Genomic DNA, 26,474 nt, shown 5'->3' on the forward strand with positions numbered 1-26,474 from the left:
ATTGAGTTGAGGTTTTGACCTGATGTTGGAATGTGAAACGTTTGAAATCGACATGACAGCTCCCCAAGAGTGAAGCCAAAACGTCTCAATCGCCCCCTAGAGGCTGCAGGGACATGGGCAAGTACACGTCAAATACATTTTTCCCAAGGATGGTTTCTGTCATTTCAGGTAGTTCTTATCATGCTGATGTTTGTTCAAGTGTTCATTTTTCGGATGCAATTGGTTGGGCGGGTGTGTGGGCGGGACCTCCACTCCCTGATTACCACGGCGCAGACTCTGAATCCAAAAGATGTCACCAGCACGAGATGTCAGCGGCCGTATCCGGGAGAGTTTGGCTTCATGTCTGTACAGTGGGAGGAAGTGGAGACGCATTGACCATGTTTATATACAGCCTGTGGTCCGGACCAAAGTCTTGAACAAAGGGACTAACAGATGGAATGACCAAACGACTACAAATCTTCATCATTAGGCCCTGCCATCAGCATTATACTAAGCCAAAAAAAAATCTATAATCTTATCAAAATACAACAACCACTGTAGTACTACAATAAACATGATAACCAAGTAATCAACAAACAGCATTATAGCTGTCATATCAGAGGTGGACAACATCTGCGGAACCCGATTCCATTTAAATCTGAGTCTGACATCACGTAATGTTAATAACTTGACGGTCTGTTTATTCACATAAGATTTCCTAGTAGAATAAAAATTGATAGAATTAGATTACCCCTCTATAATCTGCTGCGAGCTCCGCTCTGCCTAATAATAATAATACCAATATCAAAGCCAGGAACACTGTCATTGCTTTGGTTGCACGGCAAAAGGAAACAATCCGATTGTCCTAAACTCGTACGAGATAAGATCTGAGGGGATATGAGGTCTTTTCAGCAAGGACAGTGCTGCAGATGTGTGTTCATCAGAGATAGCAGGGATTATCAGGTATCAACAGTGTGGAGCTGCTATGCCACAGCTTCACTGCCTGTAAATAAGGAGCACAGTTTAGATGGCCAGCCCAGAAAACAACATGGGCAATAATTGTGACGTAGCAACAGTGTGCTGTGCTGCTTTTGAATTTAGAAAAGAAGACATTTCAAGTACTCTGATGTTGTGGGAAATGTTTCTTTTTTTTATTTCTCTCCCTTTAGGGAGTTTAAAGCTACTCCAAATATATATATATATATATATATATATATATATATATATATATATATATATATATATATATTTTTTTTTTTTTTTTTTTTAAACTAAAAAATCAAAGTACACATCAAATACATTTTTCCCAAAAATGGTTGTCATTTTAGGTAGTTCCTATCACGCTGATGTTTGTTCAAGTGTTCATTTTTCTGAGTGGTTTTAATTAGTTAATTTATTCTTAAAAAAAACAGGGTGAAACATCATGATTGACTGTGGTGTGCTCGCGATTGAGTCGGGCAGGTGTATGGGCGGGGCCTCGATACCGTGGCCAAAAAAATTAATTAATACTGCTTTAAAGGAAGGAATAAATTCTGAATAAATGTTCCGTCATAGCTTTGCCAGAAGTTGGGTGTTCACTGATCAGCTGGTGAAGACACAGCTGCTGATTGATGGCAAGCCACCAGCCTTTCTGAGCCACCTTTCAAGCAGGGATAGTAGCGCAGGGATACTCAACTTGCTTTGCCCGGGGGGGCCACTTTTGCAAGATGACACGAGGCCAGGGTCCAATTAATAAACAAACATTAAAAGGCCTCACAGGACTTTCTGCCAGAAAGCCTTTCTAACACGCGGTTAATGTTGCGAAATGGTCGCAGTTTGGTTAGGTTAAGACACCAAAACTACGCGGTTAGGTTTAGACACCAAAACTACTTGGTTAGCTTAAGGAAAAGATGATGGTTTGGGTTGAAATAATAAGTCAACGTTGACTTCTGGTTTCACACGGGACACAAACAGCCGTCTCCTGGGTGAAAGTCCTGTCTTTCTGTCAGAAAGCCATGAAGGCAAACCTCTACCACGTCCCCCGAGCAGGTCAGGTGTACATGAACTTTTTGAAACCAAGTGTCACCGCTTCTGTGCATAGCACAGATCTCTGATAGGCTAATATGCAACTTCCCAAGTAACAGCTTAGGGACGTTGTTGAACATTTACTAACTGGTATAAACCAAAAATTCCCAGTGTGAATCAGTTTCTTTTCATTGTGAATTAGAAAATGGCCTATCTGGCCCACGGGCCGCAAGGTGAGTATCACTGTTGTAGAGGAGTAGCGATGGGTCCAGGACACGGTTTGCCTAGCTTAGCACTACGACAGACAGGGGGAAACTGTGAGAAAACAGCACAGTCTCATATTCGTCACTCTGGCCGCTGTGGAATGAGACAGCACGGCTTGAGGAACAACACGGCTAATTTATAGGCATCAGAAAATGACCCACTGACTAATGCTTCGGGACTGAGGCTGTCGGGAGGCTATAAATAACCGGCGTCTTGCTTGCAACTCGCGCTTGATGCCAATAAAGTACTGGAATGAAACACAACACGGGCTCATAAAAGTACTGCACGGATTTATGCCGCAGTGTGAATATTAAGCGGTGTCATTTATTTCATTTAGCTTTTTTTGCAAACTGACAGGCATCAGAACTCATGAGAGACTGACAGGCAGGCAGACCTCCAGGCGAAATAACAGGATGGAGATGGAGGGGCGGAAGGGGGGGGGGGGGGGGGGGGTCTGCGGTGATGATGCATCTTTTATAGCGTCACTTTACTCCTCCATTTGCTCTACTTTGTTTTGTGCATGTGTTTTTTTTTCTTCTTCTTCCCCTCTCTACTGTTCGTTGTTTGTTTTTTCGAGTGCTTCCCCCTCTGGGATCGCCTGAGTAAGCGCCTACACGAGCGTGACAAGCACTTAAGGGACCGTTGAACGCCCGTGCAGATATGAAAACCAGTCGCTATCTCTCTCTCTCTCACACACACATACACACACACCACCAGTGGGTTTTATAGGCTGGCTGTCATCCAGGCTGGTCGCAAATCAAAAAACATTTTGCTTGAGGAGATGATACGGTTGATCTCATCAACCACAGATTGACCTCTGACCTTTCTGAATCCACTATACCCTTCTTATTACATGTAGCCCACGTTGGTCCACTGTTTGGCTTTCCGTCCGTCCCCTTTCCCCATGCCCAGGTTCTCCCTCTGTTTTCTTTCTAACGAAAATCTAATTCTCTCACGCAGAATTAGAACTGATTGGTGAACGCGCAGGGCATTAGCAGGGATTAACCTCGCTTGCCCTTTCGTTGTTTTTAATATCATTTCCATGTACCGCTGCCACGGTCTCATGCTTTGGATTAGGACCAGGCAACATCTGCAGCTACCTCCGCGAGCCGGTTCCGTCCATTCATGTAAGCAACTGCAGGAAATCATTGTTCATTCCCAAATGTGACGCAGGTGGCCGGCCGAGTGTGTTCGGACTGTGAGTGTCTTTTTAGTGATGCTTGCTCTTTCTGTGCAATGTTTTTAACGTAGATATCGTTCAAGTGAAGTAGTGTAATGGAACTAAAACTGGATGATATTGAATTATTAAATAAGATGTTAATAATAAAATAATAGAGGAATCATGAATACACTTTAAAAACATATAAATAAACCAGTGGATCGTGAAATAGTTACATTGATTAAAACGGAAGCCTTTTTTGAGCCACAAGGTCCACCACTCTTTTAGATTTTTATTTAATGTGAGTTCCTCATTCATATTTTCATAGTAACACAGTTTTATCGGAAATCATTTTTTTTTATTGAAAGGCATTTTTTATAACTTTATGTAACTTGGGTGTTGTGTTTGCTTGTTTGTGTGTATCTATGTGTGTATGCAGGTTGGCAGGTGTGTATGAAATACATAATGTAGAATGTACATTAATTTATCAGATTGTGTTTGTGGTTTACTTCTTCTTCTACTTCTCACATTATAATGCATACAGTTTATGATTTCATGTGTGTTTGTTATGCCCCCCCCCCGTCTAGGGATGTAGGAGCGCAACATAACAGTTAAATGTTTGGGGGCCCGGGGAGGGAGCAACCAAAGTCTGAACACTGAATTACCAATGCTGACGAACCCGAGGTGAAACAAACAAAACAGCATGTTGGGAATGGACCAATCAGCAGTAGACGCTCCCCAGGCCGAAACCACAATATTTTTTCCTTACTCCTGTGATTGTGTTTATTTCATAATATAATAGTAATTTATTTATTTAATATTGGCCTAGACATGGACTCTCTGCAGGGTTCCCCATGTATCCTGGATCGCCTGCAGTTATTTAACCCCATCGGTCCCAGTGGAATAACGCTGTTTCACCCGCTGTATCAATAACAATCCCTTTTGCTAATAATCAACGATCTAGGTGTCGACCCTTGACCCCTATGAGGTCAGCGATGTTAGCGACATGGACGTGTCTGTCCAGACTCATATATGTAGTGAAGACTTGGAAGGAATTGAATAAAAAGTAGACAGTGTATTTCTTGGCTGAATAGAAGTTATCACCATATTGATGATACATGTGTGTGAACACTGGAATCTTAAATGAGGTCCTAATGACCTTTGACCTCTGAGTCACCTGTTCGGCGTCCGACCAGCTGTGAAACATGGTCACAATCTCCCCTTCTGTTCCTGAGTTATGGTGTTGAGTAATTGCCAAAAAAGTGTGTGTGTGTGTGTGTGTGTGGGAGGGGGTTCCAGGACATTATGATGTCACAGTGAAATTGACCTATGACCTTTTGGGTGAAAATAATTGTCACCACTTCATCGTTGCATCCCATTGAACATCTCTGTGAAATGTCAGAACTACCGCACCAGTTCTTGAGTCACAGTGACCTTGACCTTATGACCTTTGATCACCACATTTCTAATCAGTTCCATCCTCAAGTCCAAGTGGGCGCTTGTGCCAAATTTGAAGAAATTCCCTCAAGGCGCTCCTGAGATATCATGGGTGGAACGGACGGACAACCCAAAAGCATGACGCAAACACTTGGCTGTCGTCGGCGCGGAGGCGTAATAAAAGTTCCACCCTGAGGAAGTTAGGTGCGCCGGCATGTGTTGCATATTTTTGCACTGCATTATTAGCTGATATTTATTGCTAACTATCCCCTCGAGTGTCTGGAACTGGAATTTTATGCCACACTGTACCCATAGATGGAGCCCCCCACTCCTCCTCAAGATCACTCCTGTTTCCATTCCCTTTTCTCACCATATAAAAGTTAGTGTGAGCACAGGTTTGTTATTGCAGCATATCAATGTCACCTGTATTATTTATCATTCATCATGCGGCTGTGAGCTCGAAGCTGCTGTCAGTCTCACACCCCCACCCCCCACCCCCCCCCGACATATTTCAATGACATATTGTATTACCGTTGTGTAATGCGCTTGTAACGATCTTATTGGACACCTTCAGAATTGTAATGATAATGCATTCTGTAACATGATTTTTTCTTTGAGCAAACTCTACATGTATATATATATATATATATTATTAGAGATGCTAATTTAGAGGGGGGGGGGGTTCCGTCCGATAGCCGACCCTCGTTAATTTCATTAACCAACAAGATTAAATTGCACCATTTAGATTGGACAAATGTCTGAGACCCATTAAAAACAAATGTTTATTTATTTATTTTTGTTCATAGGAGAGGGTTTATTTTTATATGTGTAATAGCAGCACAAACAACATAATTTGAGGATTCACACAAACGTAATCCTCTTGCGCTGAGGCCGCTGCGTAGAACATTGAGTAGGCATGACAGGCTAGATCTCAAAATATGGCAAACTTTTTAATAACTTATTAAAATAAATAGCCGAGCAAACAGGAGCCAGACTTTAGTAATAGGCTAATTAATGATCAAAAGCAGCCGTTTAACCAACAAGAATTCTTATTGTTGGTTAAACGGTTAATTATTAACATCCCTAATATATATCCATCATAAATCAAAATATTGAAATATCATATCATATTGAAATTGGCCTGGCAATGACTTTGACCAGCACATAAATGTAAGTAATTAAAAATAAATAAATAAATGAATAAAAAAACACTGTCATGTCATTCCTGTCATGGAAAACTACAATGCTATCCAAAATGAGTTTTTTAGAAGAGCGTCTAATTTGGAAAATTCCAATCAGGTTGCCGCTGCACATAGACTGGTAGAAACCTCCACGTTTTCTTTGTCTCATGTCCCTGCAGCAGCTGGCTGAAGCTGCGGCTCTGTTCAGGGATGAGGTAGAGTTGACACAGCATGGGAGGTTTCGCAGGGATGTTTTGTAACTCTGCGAACACCCTGGAACGCTGAGAGCTCTTGAACGCCCCCTGAGCCAGTCAGTGGAGACAGTTGAGAACGGCAGCAGCTGTCGGCTACGGGGGGGGGGGCAGAATTCATAATTTAGCCTGGTTTTATTTACCACTTTGGCTGTCTTATCGTGTTACTCCTCAGTTACAGGAATCAACTTGAACTTAGTCCATTTTTTTTTTTTGGTGTTTGCTGTAAGCTGCTGTAGAGATAAAATGGCATGTTAGAACTCGACTTATTTCCTAAAGTTTCCGTATCAGCTGATGTCAAATTCCGGAGGAGATTAAAAGCAGGATTTTGGAGGATTTTTTTTTTCTTTTTCATGGCTCAAATTTTATTTTTCAACTTGTAATTCCCTTTAAAAAAAAACATTTTCAAGTTTGGCTTTGCGAAACTTTTTCCTCGTTAAAACTTATGCAGTCATGGAAAAGCACATAATATTAGAACTATATAATACAGGGGGAAAAAAAAGTCATATTTGTTGAAATATTTCAGTCTGGGCCAAAGTGGTCCATTGCCATCCCTAGAGCCAGGCTAAAAACAAAATGTTGTGATGTACGAAAACACTTTGGTAAAACTAAGAAAGGAAGAGTGTGATTCGGGAATCTGTAGTCATTTATTCACAAATGCACATATGTGTATGCATGCACATGTAAGAGTGTTTTTGTGTATGTGTGTGTGTAATTCCAGTCGGGACAAGGGGTTACGAACTAAAATCTATCTTTGCTCTTTCTTTGTCTTTTCATACTGTTTTTGAGGGTGCCAGGAACTTGGACGCTGTGTCCTGACTCCCGTATTTAGTCGAATGGAGTTCTGCTCGCTTGCTAAATAGCGTACCTGCACACACATAAAAGGAGAGCAGTACAATCGTCCTCCCCTGCTCATCTCCTCCACACCTTGCTGTGTTGCTTTGCGACGCTCTCATTAGCTGATTTGCATATTTATAGCGCCAGGCGACACGTAGATCCTGGGCTCGGGGAAATGTGTGGATCTGTGTGTTGTGCAGCGTAAAGGATATACACTGCCTTCCACTTTTATGGAAGTCCATCATAAATTGTGCACACGGGACATTTTGTGAGTGGTGAGGCAGGAGCCTGTATAGTCCTGCTAGGAATTAATTGAGCGTCACTTAAAGAATCTGAGACGGCTTGTTGATAAAGTGCAAAGATTGATGGCAGCCTGGCTTACTTTAATGGATGGGAGCTTCATGAAACGTTAGATTGTATGCAGAGAAAAGCTCCGGTTGATACACTCCTGTGCTGTGGGGTTTAAGTGTGTGTACACACCGTATGCAATATGTATATTCAGTTTCACGTTTGTATTAACATGTATCTCAACGCTTGTACAAACACCTGTATGTGTGTGTGTGTGTGCACAATACACACACATACATGCTGTCCTGTGAGGATGATGATGATAGTGAAAATGATCACGGTAGTACTGATGAGAAAGAGGTGATTCTGACGATGATGGTAAAGATCGTGATGACAATGATGATGAAGATCGTCATGATGATAATGGTGGTGGTGAAAAGAGGTGATTCTGATGATGATGATGATGTTTTGGTGATGGAGGTGTTGATGATGATGATGATGATGATAACCATGATGATAATGACGGTGGCGGCATCATTATCATCATGATAATTGTAGCAGGGGAGATTGTAATGCATTGTGTGAGCATCCGTAGCGTCAGATACAGTGAATACACAGAAACCTCCAAATTAAACATTAAGGTATTAAACATTAAGGCTGTCAGTCTGCAGCCCTGTGCAAGTCCCATCAATATAACATGGCGACAGAATCACAGAATGTCAAGTGTAAGCCTTGCAGTTGGAGCTGGGCCATACTTTGCACGCCCTTGTTGCGCTGATTCCTGACGAGCCTTTCACAAAACGAGGCAGTAACTAAATGACAGTTAAGCCGCCTTTAGCGGGTTGCTGTCCGATCGATTGGTGCTGAAAGGCTGCGTCAATTCATGAATCACATTGAAGAATTGGACTTAAAACTGCATGTGCAGTTGAGCGCCCTGATCATTTAATGTTATGCTACACTATGTTATGCTCAGCAAAGATCTAAAGGTAATTAATTTTGTTTAACTGAGGAAGAATGTAATGTTTTAGTGCAATTTAGTGCGTTTCACATGTAAGACCGCGCACGCCAGAGGATAAGGTGCAGACAAATGTATTCAAACAGAAGAAGTGGGGACTCCTCCGCACCCTGTCGCCAGTTGCTGGGCTGACGGTGGACCATTGGAAACGTTTAACATATCGCCCAACCCTATTTTGTCTGAAAAACAAAGCTAAAGACTGAGTTTGGACAACTGCATGACCCTGTGGTATTTGACAGGATAGTAGGCTATGCGGCATAAAAAGAAATGTGAGAAAAGTGAGAGGCAGGCTATTAAGCGAGGCGGATCTCACTTTAGAAAAGGCAATTGGTGTGCCTGCCGTGCCAGTGAGATCCGTCAAGGTTAAAGTGCACAAAATAAAAACTGTCAAGAGAGATAGAGCCGAAAAGAAAATGTAACTGCAATAGAAAAATGACTATGGAAAATGTCCAGTCTTTGGTCAGATAGGCAAGTTATGCCAGAAAAAAAAAATTGCAAAGATGTGCAAATCACAGGGCCACACAAGGATATTGCATGCTGTGGAACAGAGAGAGGGCAACAATGACATGTTCATTGGCACAGTTGAAGTGGAACAGGAGGCGTGCATCAAAACGACTGACAAGGCAGAGGTGGAGGATGAAGATGAATGGACTCGAGGTCTGATAATAAACAAGAGGAATGTGACATTTAAGCTGTGACACTGGCGCAGGTTGCAATGTGATGCCAGCAGAAACATGGAGAAAAAAAAGAAAAAAAACTCACTGGACTGAGCTGATTACAAAGGTCTCCAAGTAATAATTTACAAATGAAATAACTGAGCCCTATCACATAATGTGATGACGACGACGATGATGGTGATGATATTGATGAAGGTGATGATGATGATGATGATGACTGCAATGACGGTCTATCCGTCCATCTCGTTATGCAATTATCCAACAGTTAAAACCGGGTAACCAGCTTTAGAAAGATATCAAAACACGCAAATTAAAGAATAAATAGAAACCAGTCCTATATACGGCTGTAACCTTCCCCAGACGACCAAACCCTCCACTGGTGTCTGGTCCTGTCTTGCCTGCCTTGAGGAACACGCACGCACACACTCACTCATTAGTGCGATGTCTCTCCTACCATTTTCAGTTGTCAGCGTGGCAGCTGGGGTGTTTTTGGTATCGTGGCCTCGCCTGCAGACACAGGCAGGGACTGTCAGTGTGGATCACACCCTAACACTGATGGCCCCCACCTCCCCACTTTGCCTCCTCCCTCCAGAACCCCTGAGTAACCTCGCTCCCTCTCCAACCCCCCCCCCCCCCCCCCCCCCGCAGAGAGCCCAGTACTAATGTATCCTTGAACATGTTTAATGATGTTTTCGAGCAGGCATGTGGCATCACTTTTATGTCCGACTTATCTTTAGGGCTCGTTAGTTTTGGAGTTTTTATACATAACAGATGGAAATCAGAGGAAAGAACATGAGCGAGCTGGGTGAAAATCACATAAACAGTACAGTTTGCATTGCAAACGTCAAGTCGTTTGTCAGCATCTTTCCTTTTTTTAAAAAACTTCTAGGGATTTCGCTTGACCTACGGTACAATTGGCAGCTCGTCTGCATTTTCTCTCCTTTTTTCTTTTTTCTCCCCTCCACTTTTTAAGTGAAAGCCTCGCACGCGCATTTTAAAAATAATTTAATTTGAATGATAACATTGATGAACACAGTATCAGCAGTTATTAAAGTAAGTTCCATCATAGCGCACAAACAACAATGTGAGTATTTCAAAACACATTAGGCCAAGATATCCCCCTCCCCCCATTTTGAGAGCACAAAACAATTGTTTGTTGGCTGTTAAATTTTGAGCAAATTTTTTTTGGGAGCAACATAATCATAATAGCTTTAAGAATTTAACATCCCGCCGGCTGTTCTGTAAACACGGCTGCTCAAAGGATTCAGCTTAGTGCTGTTTTTTTTCAATCATGAATAAAAAGAAGTGGAATAATTCATGAAAGACGCCGTGTGACAAAAAAACATCACTTCACTGTGACTTCACTAACAGAGCAGGAAGTCCCAAACTCAATTCAAATGCATGGCAGCCTTAGTGTGCTGTGCATACAATCGCTGCGAAAAGAAACTAGTAGTCTGAGGCCGTACTCCTCAGTCTGCTCTGAATGTGGTCCAACACACCTCAGTGTTCATACTAAGTTGAATATCGGCAGTTCCATCTTGACAAACAACATCATCCCAAGCGAAGCCGGCTTTCGCCCTCAAATTCTACCGCTGGACCATTTGCATTCGTTCCCTCCAAAAAACAAAAAAGCCAGCGTGGCAACTGTGAGACATTAGCTGTAAGCTTCAGCTAGCCACGGAGGCAACCACCAAGTGTTCCTGTTTAGCTCAGCCTCTGACTGATCTCAGAACGAGGCCATTGCTCACCCCGCAAAATACGTTTTTCTGGCACCTGTGAAAACTAATCAACAGTCCTACTGTCATTTTCTTTTTCAGCGTTTGGGGGTGTAAAGAGAGGTGTGGATGGGTGTGGAGCTCAGGGAATGAACAAGAGTGATAGTAAAAAAGAGAAGGCTGTGACTCCATTGTTATTCAACGGCAGCCAGCACCTTGTTAATGATAATGAACCCATGTTGTTGTTTTATTGCTATATAAACACTCTTGACAGACTGGACTGAGGAAAAAGAGCAAGGGAGGGTGTGGGAACTAATGACGATTGAGGAGGATCAGGGGAAAGCAGAGAGACAGGAATGGAATGTACGAAAAATAAAAAGCTAGTCTTCTAGCTGATGGGGGGGGTCAAGACTAGAAATGGAGGCAAATTCTAGAAATATAAGACAGAGGAAAGACGGTGGGATGAAACTCCCCCCCCCCCCGGAAATGATCTGATTCATCAGGTGTTTCTTTTGTTTTTTTGTTGTTTTAAACCAGCATTTCGTCCACTGGACACTCACCCTTGTTATTCCTCTCCTGTACAGATGGCAGTCCGATTCTGGCTTTTATACACACATTATCTGTATGTGTGCCTAATTCAACTACAAGATGTTATTGTGATTAGATTAGAGAAGCGGTGAGGTGAGATTTCAACTGTCAGTTTAAATATCTTCCAACAGTGGTATGCCAGCTAACGTTAGCCTCAGGGGCTAGAATGTTAACCATTGCTTGACGACACTGTCAGCTGCTCCGGGACTAAGGTTGTAACGCTCATTGGGAAAGTACTGATGCGATGATCCAGATTTTAACTCCTAAATATCAAACGTGTTTGAAATGACAGGGGCGGATCTGTAAACCCCTCCCTCTCTCTTTTTCTTACTAGAAAAAAATTGGTACCGACCAAGGTCCCAGGTCAGATTTCTCCTCAGATTATTTGGAAGGGGGGAATCGGGGATAAATGGGCTCAAAACTCCTGTTTATCGACTAACTGCACAGTCGGCCGTGGCCCACGACGTGAACTGAATTCAAAATTTCTCATATGTGCACGGACACCTGCATTCATGGCGCTTCTTGCTGGGGCCAGAACTGATCCGGACCAACTGCATATTCTTTTTATTCAAGGGATAAAAATAACATATCAACAGAAATAACATAGTAAGAGTTCACCTTGAAACCGGACCGATGTGTCATGGGTCTCAGCCCAGTTGTTTGGTCCAGACCAGCGTTTTATTACCGATGTGTTTCAGTAAATCAGGGCTGGTTTGAACACTGTCAAATGCACCAACATTTGTTTGACTTGAACCAAACAGCAGCCTAAAGCTCTTACTCAGGCGGCATCAAACAACCAATCACAGTCACCTTATTATCAAGTGGCTTTCATTCTGCTTTCATTACTGGTATCCAATTCATATCATGAAGCTCATATAGATCAAGAAGTGAGCTAGATACAAGTCAGGTTTATGAGATGCTCTCCATCTAAAAAACAAGTCAATTTCCCCTTGTTTTTCAGCATGAAATGATTTGATGCACACATCGTATACGTTCTGCAGCCGAGACAACAAGATGTGTGTCTCAGTGTGAAATCGATGAGGGGGCCTTCCGCCATTAAAAGGAGCAGCGAGGCCTCCGTAGTCTCTAAAATCAACTTCAGGAGTCAGATGTCAGATCGCAACTGGTTTTGTTTGTTTCTCTTTTGGCTCAAGGCTGGTCTTCAAAGACCCCATATTAAAGTCACAATCAAAACATATTCAAAATACAACATAGAAGACATGATACCTACACAAACTCATTCTCTTAGTCATACGCACTTCACATACACAAACACATCTGCGGACAGAAGGCGGCGCGAGGAGAGCACTAGGTCTTGTTTGGTCCAGACTGAAATGTCTCAACATCTATTGGGCAGATCAGGTCTGTTTATATTTGATTTGACAGTCATGCTGTATGTACAACCAAGGACCCAGGCCATACATTGGGCCGGAAGGAAGACACATATGTGGCCCGGGTATGAGCTGGATTCATTTTGCGGGTGTAATGCACCATTTATGGATGGCCAACCGCCATAAACCTCAAAAGAAGACCAAGATGGGTCAAGGCCGGATGTATGCAGTGGAAGAGCTGATTTTGTATGTAATGTTCTTGTAATGTATTTAATATTCAACAAATCACCAGCGAAAAAGCATTTTGCACTTGTCCCTGCAATGTTACCGCTTTCATTCACAGTCAGAGGATGACTTAAAGTTATTACACTTTGTGGGAACCACAAGTGAATGAATGCACTAGATGAAAAGTCGGGGGAGTCACTAGGATTCATCCTCTGGGCAGAGACTCTTTACCACAGAACAACAATATCAGTCTCGCGGTGACGCGGACCACCAATCAGTTTGATTCATCCTCTGGGGAACATGAAAAGCTGTATCAAATTTTCATGTGCAATCCAACCAACAGCCGAATCGTCTCAGTCTCGACCAAAGGGGTGGACCAACTGGCAAACATTGCCACCCCTTCAGCCACGCAGCTAGTTTATTGGTAGTGTAAAACAACAAGTGGATTTTTTTTATGATTATTACTACTATTATTGTCATTTCTTATTTCTTTTTGGAAGTATACTGTTGTTGTATATGTTTTTACATATTCCTTTACATTATAGCATTTTTGAAACTGCAGAAAATGTCGAACCATGAGAATTTTGAGGCAAGCGGCGAAGGTATAAGTGAATAAAAGCAGTGACAGTGTAGCCAACCTTTCCCTGACATGTTACGAGGTCTTGAGGTCTTGACGCGAGACAGATTTCCCTGAATATCGATCCCTGCCCCCATTCACTCATGACCCCATGTAGGAAAGACGCTCCTGAACATTTCAGGGATAGGCTGCCATGTGCAGAAGGGGCCCAAGCCACGAGTATGACGAGTGGCCAACTGTACACGTTAAAAATGAATGTCTGAAATGACCTGTACTAATCGCTGTCTTCTCCTCCATAGAAAACCAGTGGCTCATGCCGAAACACAACACAGCCCCTTGAGAAAACGAGATTGACGGGAGATTTGAGTCAAAAATTGCACCCGTTCCTCTCAGACTTTTGTGTCTCACTTCATTGCGTATATGCAGGCTTCCAGTGATTCCATTCCAGGTGAAAGTGAATAAGCCTGGTTAGAAATCACATCCTTATACCCTCATCTCTTGCCTCAAAATTCGCATTGGTCAGACCTTTTCTTCAGTATCAAAGCGCATTAGCAAGTTTGCTGCGAGGACTTTGGCGCGCTGGCGTTAGCATTTCGCTCAAAGCATTGCTGCACCAAAGTACAGCCTCACAGAGCCGCCACGCGAGCCGTTCTGTTGAAACATGATCCTCGTACCCCTGGTAGTCCTGACACTTTCCTCTATCAATACAAGATTTATCTTGTGTTGAAAATCTGTGGACATACAGGCAAAAAAAAACAAAACCAAAAAAACCCACACAGTTTCAAATGCTTTATTTCGATAAAAACTGTCCCAGAACATACCACTCACAGATATACTGCATTTCAGTTCAGGGGGTTTAAGAATCGCCATTTCACATTTATTTGTACATGCAGTTTGTGACTTATGCCGTGTTTCATTTTCTAAAGATCAGCTGCCTTTACTTGTGGGGCAGTGTCCACCATATTTACTGCTACTGCTGATCTGTGAAATACCAATATTTCTTTTTGTCATAAAGCATCATCTGTAACCTTGACACAGATCACAGTACCGAACATATCCGAGGCGCTCTGGAATATCAACACAACAGCAGTCGGCCTGATCCTAGTACATCGAGAGGAGGGGGGAGGTGGGGGACAGAAGCAGCGTGTGGCTGTTTAGACGTAATGGGATGTGATGCATCTATCCACAGGTAAAGGAGGGGGGGTGGGGGGGGATTGTGGGAGGACAGGAGAGATCACAAAGCCCAGTGAACACAGCCGGGAGATGTCAGAGCACTTTGTGGCTACCCTGACAGACAGACTGTACCTATCACACACACACACACACACCTTCAATGGTGGTGGTGTGTGTGTGTGTGTGTGTGTGTGTGTGGATAGTGGGGTAGATGGGTGATTTGAAAAGGTCTTGGCAGCTCAGGCCTGGTGTGTGTGGGCAAGTGTCTTCAAAGGTGTGTACATCTATTGCTGAGGTATCCGTCTGGCCACCATACAGACTGCTCTGCTGTGTGTCAGAAGGTAAATGTGAAGTGAAAGTCCTCTTCTGACAAATGGATCTTTGGCTCAAAGTGTAGCCAACGCGCTATCTGAAATATTAAAGCGCTATAAATGACAAATGCGTGATCCTCGACATGACATTTTACACCGCGTCAACATTTTCTCTTTTCAGCACACACACACGCACAAACACAAGAGCGAAATCGGCAGGCCCTCCGACATAAGTCCTCCGTGAGCGCCTTGCAGTCATCATCCTCTGCCCTATAGTGCTCAATATCAAACGAGCTATAGGCTGCAAGGGCTTGTGCCGGCGTTTCATGTCTCAACTTTTAAGTGCACCAACAGGGAGCCGCAGTTAGCGCCAATGCCACATAAATGTCTTATCTGCTGGATATGTGGCGAGTTCTCGAATTTAATCTGTAAAAGCAGCACTCTTTCAGAATGAAAGAATGCGAGAGATGCCGAACTGTTGAGTGAATCACCTGTAAAGCCCATCCCGCACGCACTTGAGCTGTGCACATCACTGATTGTGTCGTCACTTTTATGTCAAGTACAGGACACGTTTTCAAACCTATTCAATGAATGTAATGAAAGGTAAGGGGGGGGAAGCTATTTTCGCTTTGTTCTGGGAGCAATTACACTTTCTTTGACCGACTCAAAGTCAGCTACTTTATTGTAGCTCTCGCTCACATTGGACACACACACACACAAAAAAAAACCTTCAACAAGTCTAACAAAGTAATTAGTAATTACTTAATGGCCAGAATTTCCTTTTTTTAATATAAATGAACTAACCCTGAAAATTATAATTAAGAATTAAGGCTCAGAAGAACTGACAACCTGGATCGTCAACAGTGTTGTCGTTAACTTTCTCAAACGTTTTCTACATCACTGTTGCAAACCAGAATATTAAAAAAAAAAAAATCTGAAGTCTTTAAATTGTAGGGAGTACAAATGATCTAAAGTGCTTGTCGTCGTTTAAACCCAAACGCTGAAATGGGGTCATGTTAATCTGCACTGTGATGACGTTAAATTATCATGCCAAAAAAGAAAAAATCAACGAAGTGATTCTTAAAAATGCATCTCCACAGCAGTCGACCTGGAACAGCTAATTGCAGAGAGGCGAGCGTTTGACTCATTGACTGAAGAGTGCAGCTGTGGAACAAGTGGAGGTTCAGTCGCCGACAGGAAGACAGTCGCTTTTGTTTCATCCAACGACTGCAGAATGCTGGTACTAACAGACTGGTCTGTTGATTTTGAGCACATATATGTTTAGAATACGAGCATATCGTGTCTCCCTCTTTGAAAGGATCTCGTGAGAACTCTTTTCTTAAGCTAGAAATGTCTGCAGTAAATGCTCCAGGTTGATCCAAAACCTTGGACACATTGATGTGGGCGGCTTACCAATGTTTCCTTTTTCGAACACTTTGCCCAAATTGCCAATGATTTTCCAATCGCCACTCGGATTAGTGGTTTTTCTTTCACCACACTGCAATTTCTTGATATGTCAATGAACATTTGAATGTTCCTTTGAAGAGGTTCTTAGGTTTTTGAACGGACTCCCAAAATCTACACGCAAGACTACCTCAGTCTGCTTAGGGAGTCTAGTTACGTTCCCGGAATACCACGTCTCTAGGGCCTATATAGTCGACTCTGTGCCGACGACCGGATATTAGCAGGAATATCTGTGTGTGGTCGGTATTTGGAGATTGGTGGTACCCCAGTAAGACCCTGAAGGAAAAGATCAATACTGGTTGACGGTTGAGGACACTCGCCTGGTTTTACACTGGGCCGCCTCGAAGGCCCTAATCCCTAATTTATAATTTAGAGATAAATTTAGGAAATCCCATCCTGTGTCCCAAGTATTTAGAGAACTTTAACCTTAACACCAAACACAACACAGCAGCAGCGAAACATCAGACTACTGAGCTGAACCTATTCAACATGTCCTTCCATGTTGTACCTCATAATATATACATAGCAGCTTTCATTAAAATTCACCAATCAAAGTCAAATTATTGTCTATTGTCGGCATATCTCAAGGAGAGTAGTCTTCTTACCTGAGGGTGGCTACTTAGATGATCTCAGAGAGGAGCAAAACAGGACTTTGGTTGGTTTTATTGGAGTTTTATCAAAAGAGTTAATGGATACAAAATGTTTAATAAGAAGAAAATAGAGGAACAAAGCTATTAAGCAAAAACCAAGTAACAAAGTCTCACAAACAACCAAGAACCCCAAGGGACCAAAAAGGCCACAGAGGAGAGGAGCGGGGCCTCGAGCCTTTGTTCTGCTCTTCTTTTTATAACCCTTACCCCCTCTTCTCGGGGGTCGGAGATCCATAAAAACGTCTTAGCTATTGGGTAACAATATGTGAGATCACATAATACATTTTCCATGCTTAACTTTAACAAAGCATGCTTCAACTTCCGTGTTTAGCGAGGCGCCTGCAGGCACCGAAGCGGCAGTGCATATGTGGCTTTTCACTGCAAGCGTAGGGTGTCTGGCAGATGCAGAAACCGCAGGCGTGTTGTTGTACCTTTAACTGTCGTCTTAGCAGTTGCATAACGGCATAGAGTCTGGCCCCGTATTGGGGAAACAGGTCACCTAAAGTACATCTTGTTGACAAGATACTTGAACTTGACCTGAACTGTTAAACTTAATTTGAACTGTTACTTTGAAGAGAGAGGGGGGGAAAGGGTATGACTCGGACACAACACAGGTGGATTGCTCAACACCTTCTGATTGATTAAAGTGCGGTGAGCATTAAGCACTAATAGACTTCAGCAGATTAGCAGGCTTGAAGTTTCTGTCCATCTATTTTAGGTCTCGACCAACCCCTTAAACAAATATCTGGCTCTTCAGCTGCTAAATGCTCCACCATGTTCACCAGCTAGTCTCTTAACTGTATCCGACTGCTGTTTGGCACTGAGCAGGTAGGAGCTTTTTCACTGAAAACTATTGCTGCAAACCGGGTGGATGAAAGAGGAGTCTACGGGCCTGAAATCCGAAACAATGATCTAAAACGCTAAAAAGCTACATTGAGCTGAAGAGTTACCTAATTATTCTCTGCGGGCTTGTCAGTAGGAGCGACCTCTTTGATACGTCATCACTTCTACATGTTTTACGTTTTTTTATTAGATAGGATACAGTAGAGAGCTGTCAGGAAATGATTGGAGAGATTGGAGGACAGCATGCGACAAGTTCCCCATTTGGACTTGGACCCGTTGCAATTACACGGCCCGAGTCTTTAAACCCAGAGATGACCAGGACGCTCCCGTTTGATCCAAGAGCTCTTAGGTGAAGCAAATAAATCCACTTTGACATTTCAAGAAATACGCTTCTTCACACGAGCCCTTAGCTTAGCATGCAGTTAGCATGCAGTTTTGGTTTTACTTGTTGGAACCACAGTATTTCTAGGCCGGGCCAGTGACTCCGCTGGCAACCTTATGGTGACGACAAGAAAGTCACTGGGGCCCCGACCAAGAAATGGTTCCAGCATATAACTCCCTGATATAACTCCGAGATTGGACATGCTAATCAGTGAGTTTTAGAGGGTGCTAGTAGGTAGATTTTGTTGCCTTTAGAAAGAGCCAAGCTAGCTGCTTCCCCCGTTTCCAGTCTTTATGCTAAGCTAATGGCCTCATATGCCGCGTACAGACATGAAAGAGGTATTGATCTCCTCATCTAACTCTCAGCAAGAAAGCTAATAAGTGTATTTCCAAGATGTTTCCAAACTATCCCCTTAAGGTCAGGGAAACACGGTTATGTACTGACAGGGTTTCATATTGTACGATTTGGAGGAAAATCAAGGTCACAGTTACTGTTTCCCACCAGACGAGGACCCTCAGAGCAGCGCTAAGTGGTTAATATGCCTACATTTAGCTCCAAGTGTTATGTGAGGTATATTATCATATGGAGCCTTTAAGCCTTCTGGAGAAAATAAAAACTCCATCTACAGCGCGTGTTCCCCACTCTATCTCAAGTTTCCACTCCGTCTCTCCCAGCCAGTGTTTTACATAGTTGTGACTGACAGATTTACCCCGCTTTTTAGTGAGCGGAGCTGTCAGACGTCACCAGCCTTTCAAAACAGTGCAACACAACACCCTACAGCTCTACAGCACTGGATGTCTGTGGAGACACGGTGAATCAAGTGGACATGTTTGCAGAAAGAGGCCGGGAAGCCGGAGCAAAATGAAGGTCAGCTTTCACATTGAAACACGTCTGTAGTGCTGAGAGGTGGATTTGTAAGTGAAAATTATCCATGGCTGCTTCCATAATGTTTGCATATGCTATCTACATTTCATAGCAATTCCCTGCTCACTTGAGAAAACAACAGCCATTGTTTTTCTAAGCTTACATTAATTAGAGTGGCTCCTAACTCGGCTCTATCATATTGTAATTAGGTTAGCGTAAGCTCCATGGCCCGTTCCAAGGGTACAACTCATTTAACCACCAGGAACGGCATGCTCTCTGCTTTTCGGTGCAGACTAAGGGGGGGGGGGGGGGGGGTTTGGGGTTTAAAGCTGTCTGGGTGTTCTTATTCCCCATGTTGAACACATGCACACACAAAAAAGAAAAGCAGCGGATTCTCTGCGCTGGGTTAAAGCCTGTATGTCCCCAGTCAAGTGCCATGGAAATCCTGTTGGGACTGAGCACACAGCTCCATTCACTGCGGCCTAATCAAGTGGTATCTGAGCTCCAATCCTCTTATGCTGCTTGACTGGACCACACTTCTCTTAAGGCTGGATTGTAGTTGCCGGCTGGAACTCCGGAGAGAGATGGAGAGGGAAAAAGAAAGAGTAAGAGGGAGAGGGTCTGCCTTTGTTTCACTCTCCGCCTCACTCTTAAACTGAGCCTCTCGACATGTAAATGCATTAGGCGCATTGGTTACAGGCTGATGTATTATGCGTCTGCTGCTGCACCCCCCCCCCCCCACCTTCCCCAAGACTTGATCAACACGGCTTTGCAAAGTAAGGGCAGGGGGGGGAAATAAGTCCAAAGAACCCCCCCCTCTCTAAATCTGAATGCCTCATCTTTCTGTCAGGCTCCAATTACCTTTGTGTGAGGTACAAATGTTGGCCCTATTTCCTTGATAAGGTCTTTTTTTCACGCCGAACGCCGTGACCCTGAAAAGCACAAATACACAAGTATACAAGGCTCCAGAAAAACCTCCAGGACCAAGCCTCTTCACAGAGAACAATCAGACTAACTTCATGCTTTTTCATGGTGTGAAAACCCAGTTTGGAACAGAAAGGCACCCTCTGAGGTCCAAGGCTCGGGTCCAGGTTGACATGAGGACGAATTGAAGGAGGTAATTAGCATTCCCATGGATGGGGACTATGGATCAGCCCAAGTTCCGTCCAGATGTCGGGGCCAGTGCTCAGGCTGTTAGCTCACTGGTCCATGAGACTTGATACATAGATGGAAGACAATGTCCCCAGCCCTAATTAGCTCCACCAGTCAAGTGTCCCTAATTGGATTATGGGCCTGTTTTTTGGGTTTTTTGGGGGGGTGGGGCATTGTGTATCCAACATAGAGCAGGAACCGTTAGGGTGCACCAAGCACAAAGAGGCACATAATCAACTCTCAGAGACACCGACGAATACTACTGCATAATAACCGTTCAGATTTTTCAACACATTACGCTTAGATAGTGGAGTCGGTTGTATCCTGGGGAGATTTGCAAATACTCGAGGAACAGAACCACAGGGCCACAGAGGCTGCTCGAACTGGTGTCTTTGTCTCTGCTCGTTACTGGAAAGCAGATACTTATCACATGGTCCGCATTGACGCACTGGAGAGGCTTGTTTGGCATGCACGCTAAGCTTCTCTTTGACTCCACAAAACAAAAGGCATTTCACCGAGCCACAATACGTTGAAAAGGAAACAGCTTGCACAAAAGGCTGAACAAACCATTGTGTAGCACTTCGCGCTCTATTCATCACGTATCTGAACACAGCAAGGTCAACAACGAAAGTGTGCATTCTACTCAATGGGCTGTAGGAGAAAGAGATTAATGCAGCGTGAATGTACAGCAGTTAAGGAGTGTTGCATATCTGGAGCGACTCTCTGGTGTGCTGTGTCAATCATATTGCCGGATTAACAGGCTAACGCGTATTTATTTCAATACACAGACTGTGAGTGAGTTAAGGATCGGTGACAAAGAGTTCCTTCGTCTCAGCCACAGTTGCAATAATAACGTGTGTGCATTTCTTAGTGTTTGCTTGTAAAAAACTGAACGTCTTCACGCACGCGTGGTGTCTGAACAGCCAGAGTCACGCGCAAATGAGAAGCAGAATGCAGAATATGTGTTAACTGATAAAGATAAGGATAAAGACGTATGCAGATCACAGAATAAATACTATCTTTTTACATCTTCCTCCTCAAATACCAAAAGCTCTGGGATCTGGGAAGGACTTTGATGGTGGAGCTGCTTATATAGAAAGTATGGTATGGTAAGAGAGTAGCAGTAATTGGGAGGACGTCCAATGGTGTACACACTGTTGGTGATATTTTTAGGGCGATGGGTCTCTTATTCCAAGACATTCAGAAGCACTTTAATTTCCCTGGATCTTCGTCTTATTCTTTCCCTCCTTCGTTCTCATGGGTACTCATCCATTTTCCAGTTTGTATTTATGCAGTCATGACACCTTGGGCACCTTTCTATACATGGTGTGGGAGCGCCAAGGGGTTGCAGACTTCTGGAAGAAGGTTTGTGATTTGTTCTCCACCATATTGTCCAAACCAATTACATTTCATTGATATAGCCGACAATGAATGCTCGGGCAGATACGCGCCATGCTAAATCCGACAATGTTACATTCTAATTTTGTTCATCCATGGGGTCCCTCGGGTAGGGCGTTTTTTTTTTTTGTACTGATCAAGGGGAGATTGACAACTCAGTCCTTGTTGTTTTGTTCTCGTCTCTTGGGGTTTTTGTAATGTGATATGAGATTATATGTATGTACTTGTACTTCTCTCTGACATGAGCTCATAACCACATCCCTGTATATATAGTCCAATAAAAATAAAGGTGATGGAAACTACTGGTCATCTTCCAGATAGACATGGACATTTGCCTACACACTTAACCCTGCACTTGGTACGATTTGCAGGTGACCATTCCTGTCTTATCAGTCTAATTACAAAGTAAGCTTTCAACAGGAAAGTGTCTTTTTTTAATGAGTGTTTTTAATGAAAACAAATCCGTGGGCATTTGTCATCAGGTAGAATGTACACAGCAGCCCATACTTGGTTTAAGAGGTGGAAAGGAGTCCACTGTCCAAAGGGCTTCTCCTGGATCTTATGTAATGTAAAGCGAGACCATTTAGACCTCTATATTAAGCCTGCACAGTCAACTGTGAGTGTGTGGATTCTGATCTCATTTTCTGTCATACGCACTTTATGTATGTACTCCTTGGCATGTCTCAGTGAGCTTTGAACGCAATATCACATGGGACATGTCAAACACAATGAGTCACATCGACATGATGCTGTTGAAAGTTGAAATTCAGAGTTCTTCAACGGTCAGGGTTTGTGTCATCAAACACAAACTGAGAAGGCACACAGACGAACAGGCCAGTGGACGGGCCAAGCGGGCCCTGGTCTCATGGTTAGCGGACCTCACCCACCCCAATGTTCGGGGTGACCCAAAAAGACCCTGTCACATTCAGGCCCACCCGATTACTCCTACAGCCTCCGTGAGGACGCTTTATATGGTAATTGAGATAAGGCTTTTCAAATTACTTACGCTGACTGCCTCATTCCTTCACACAAAGGTTGCGTCGTCTCTCAATGAGTGGCTGTGCTGCCACAACACGGTGTGGGGGCCGGAGGAGGGTCGTGCTCTAGGATTGACGATTTGGCACACTGGACACTTTGAAGGCCATAATTCCTGTTGGTGATGACAACATGGTACTCACCAGGTTAAAAGAAAACGAAAAGAAATCTTACAACTTGATGTGTACAATTTGAGATGGAACCGATGTCACTTGTCACGAATATGGCCAGAAACACAAGTTCTGATCTGGAAGAGGAAAGTGAGCAAAAAGAGAAAGGAGGTAAAAAAAATTTAAAAAAAAGGTAAAATTATTACTTCTACTGTCTGGACTTTCTGGTTCGTGGTACATTCCTTTGAGCTGCGGAACTTATTGTAATTGTGGGCACGCACCGTTATTGGCGACATTCCAGGTGCTCGCAGTTTTACCTGCAGTTAAAGTGCTGCAGACAATCTGGATTCGGTTCGTTTACAACCTGTGGGACTTTATATACCAGACTTACAATATATGCTGTAGCCACGTTCCAAAATATCAGCAACTAACTTGGTTGACTACTGCTGACTACCGTTTTTTTTTTGTGTGTTTTGATTCCTCCCACAGTATCTTTTTTTAAAAATACTATCATTATTATTAGAGCGACCGATGCAGGACTCGGGTTTGTCTTTTCTCTCAGTCTTCCAGAAGTCAATTCTGTGGTGACTACATTTATCACCATTTATTATCCAATTATTTTTCATCGGACAGGTTTTTATGTATTCCTTCAGTTTAGTTTGGTTTAGTTCTATTTAGATGTGTTTAACAGCAATATATCAACTATAATCTGCTTCACAGCTTTCCAGATGGTTTCCCATAATATTTTATATAGTGTCCTATAGTTTTTGGCATAGGATGCTGTCTGAGTTTGATCAGTTGTGGCAGAAGGGAGTGGTCCATTGATAATGTTGCGCCCCCCTACTCAAATGCCCCCGTATATATATATATATGCACTGTCACGTCCCGACATCTCCAATTAGTGGTTGTCCCGGAATGGCTAGTTCTCTCCATGGTGACGCGGGAAAGCACATATAGAAACCCACACAAATGTTCACTTGCTTTACTACGATGCCCAGCTTCCTCTGTGCACTTCTTTTCGTCTCCAAACTCTACCACAGCTGTAATCTGAATTACATTTGCTGTGTAAAATGTCACTGAGTTTGTTTAAACGTTGAAGGAGGAATTGCAAACAAATATATGTTTAGATTTACTTCTCCTAGACCTTCAGGTTCTGGAGTTATTGTCGAAAATTTGAAGATAAACTTTGTAGCAGCACTGCGTGACCTTCCTGTCTAATGTTTGTTGCCTGTGGGAGGAGGGGGGGTTTGAATTTTTTTCTTACAAATTGTGTTGCCCTTGGATTTACAATCTCTGAGTTATTGCTTATTTAGGAAAATAAGAACAAAAAGCAGGAAAAACAAAAATACAGCTTATTGTTTTTTTTAGTGAGTATAAAAAGAGAAAATAGGTGGAGTGGATAAAATGATGATAAAATTCATGCCTTTTTTAAAATTTATTTTTCTATTTTTTTACCTTTGACAAAACGTCACAAAAACAGCCAGCATATACTGTATAGCTGTTTTGTTGTCGCCCTCATGACTCAACAAGCAGACACAATAAAATGGAATTCAAATTATTAGTGAACTGAATTCCACACAATCGAAACACTTAAGAGACATGAGAAAACCCTAACCCTCTCCTTCGACCTTGCTTCTCCATTCATACCACCGGATTTGCTCTCCTACACCAAAGGCAGAGGTTCTTTATCCTCAAAGTCAGGGCACTCCCTGTACATGCATTCCTTTGCATTCCACAGGAGTTTTGCACGTTTTTTTGTTCATTTGTGTCTCTGTCCTTGATTGTTGGCTTAAAAATCCATTAAGGTCGCTTTTGACTCGCTGTGTGAAACTAACGCCGCAAAGCCCCATTCTGAACTTCTGGTGAACAAAGACAGTGAGCATACGGCAAGACCTCGGCCTTGATGCAGGTAAGTAGATGTAGGTGTGGATAATCGGGGGACTAGAGAAACAAGAGGAAATGAAACGGCAGGAAAGGTTGGTACCAAAATAAAACAGGAAACACAACAGGCAGGATGTTACGCAATATTGGCGATCGCGTGCCGGCCTTTTTTTGATATCCCTTTTTCAATCAGTGGAGGAAAAAAAAAGTGCTGCGAAACAGCAACGGTTCGTCTTAAATCCTTTGTTGTTTGCCTTATCTGTTTGGTTTTTGAGCTTCGGCGAATGTAGTGGTCCTCGGCCTCTCTCGCGCCGTCGCCGTCGAGCATCTAAGCCGAGCCGCATGCTTCACAAGGAACCCGCAGATTCATCCACTTCCTGGTGTGACCGTCTCCGCCGCACGGCCCGGCATGCACTGGCGCTGCAAAAACCTTGAAATGCCCTCCGCTTAACCCTTTATCATACAGTTGAACACAGAATACAGCAAACCTGCAAAATATTTAAATTTAAATAAATTTGAAATGGGGGGGGGGGGGGGTAGATACACATTCAGTATTTTGTATACCAGTCTTATATTGTCATGTACCTCCTGACTGTACTGTGGTCTGTTACCACTTTATGGTGCACATATGTATCAGGGAAAGGTCCCACACTGAACAAACTGCATTTGCCGGAAAGAAATATTTGTTTGACTGCTCACACACAATACCACACGAGGTCTGCTCACCTGGGCAGAAGGACTGCTGGTTCCAACCCTTGGCAGATGGTTGGGTCACCGCAGCCCGAGGCGCAGCCCCCCCCCCCACTTTCTCAAACAAGAAGAAGCCCTGGAAGAGCAAAGAAGAGGAGAGCTGTCATGATGAGGCTGATAAGCTGCAGCATGTAGGCTACACAGGGACCGAGAGATCAGCGGGGCATGAAAGATTTGGGAGCCACCGAATCTTTCAGCTGCCTCTCAAAACTTTGACATCCTGCACAGCTGGGATGAAAGGGGCAGAAGTGGCTCGTGTGCCCCCCCCCCCCCCCCCCCCCCCCCCCGTCTCCCCAGCACGAGCCACAGAGATTATGACAAGTCACGGCTAAAAAGCTTGTGATCGCCCTGACATCGCCTAACGCAGGACGGGTAAGGGCTTCACATCGTGGAGAGTCGTTTGATTCAATGTTAATGTCAAAAGGAAAAAAAAAGATTGGAGACACTGGCCAAACTGAAAAAAGACGACAAAGTCCTCATTCCCAAATGGCAGATTCATGTCAGAGCACGTGACATTTCTCATGGGGCGAGCTCGGCCGCGATATTTTCGCCCACCTGCACACGTGCGAGCCAATCTTTATCAACAGATCTACAAAGTGAACTGAACTGGTGTGCTGAATCCCCATCGTCACTGACTGGATCAGTAGCTCTCGGCTTAAAGAGTGCTTTTGTCTGGGCAGCTGTAATACGCAGTATGTCACTTCCTTCGGTGGAGGCCCGATTCAAAGGCAGCCAAAGCCACAGAGACGACGCTGGCTCTGTACTCGACTCAACATTGCACTGCACTGAGCTAAACTGAAGTGCCTTCTCACGGCGATGCGTTTCACTTCCTGTCGCACGCACCGAAGTGCTACGTAAAGGTGACGTGACTGTGGCACACGACTGGAATCAGCAGAATTGAACCCTCCCAAGGGATAGATTTCCCTGATGTCC

The sequence above is a fragment of the Enoplosus armatus genome, chromosome 10 (assembly GCF_043641665.1).
Source record: "Enoplosus armatus isolate fEnoArm2 chromosome 10, fEnoArm2.hap1, whole genome shotgun sequence".
Classification (NCBI taxonomy): domain Eukaryota; kingdom Metazoa; phylum Chordata; class Actinopteri; order Centrarchiformes; family Enoplosidae; genus Enoplosus; species Enoplosus armatus.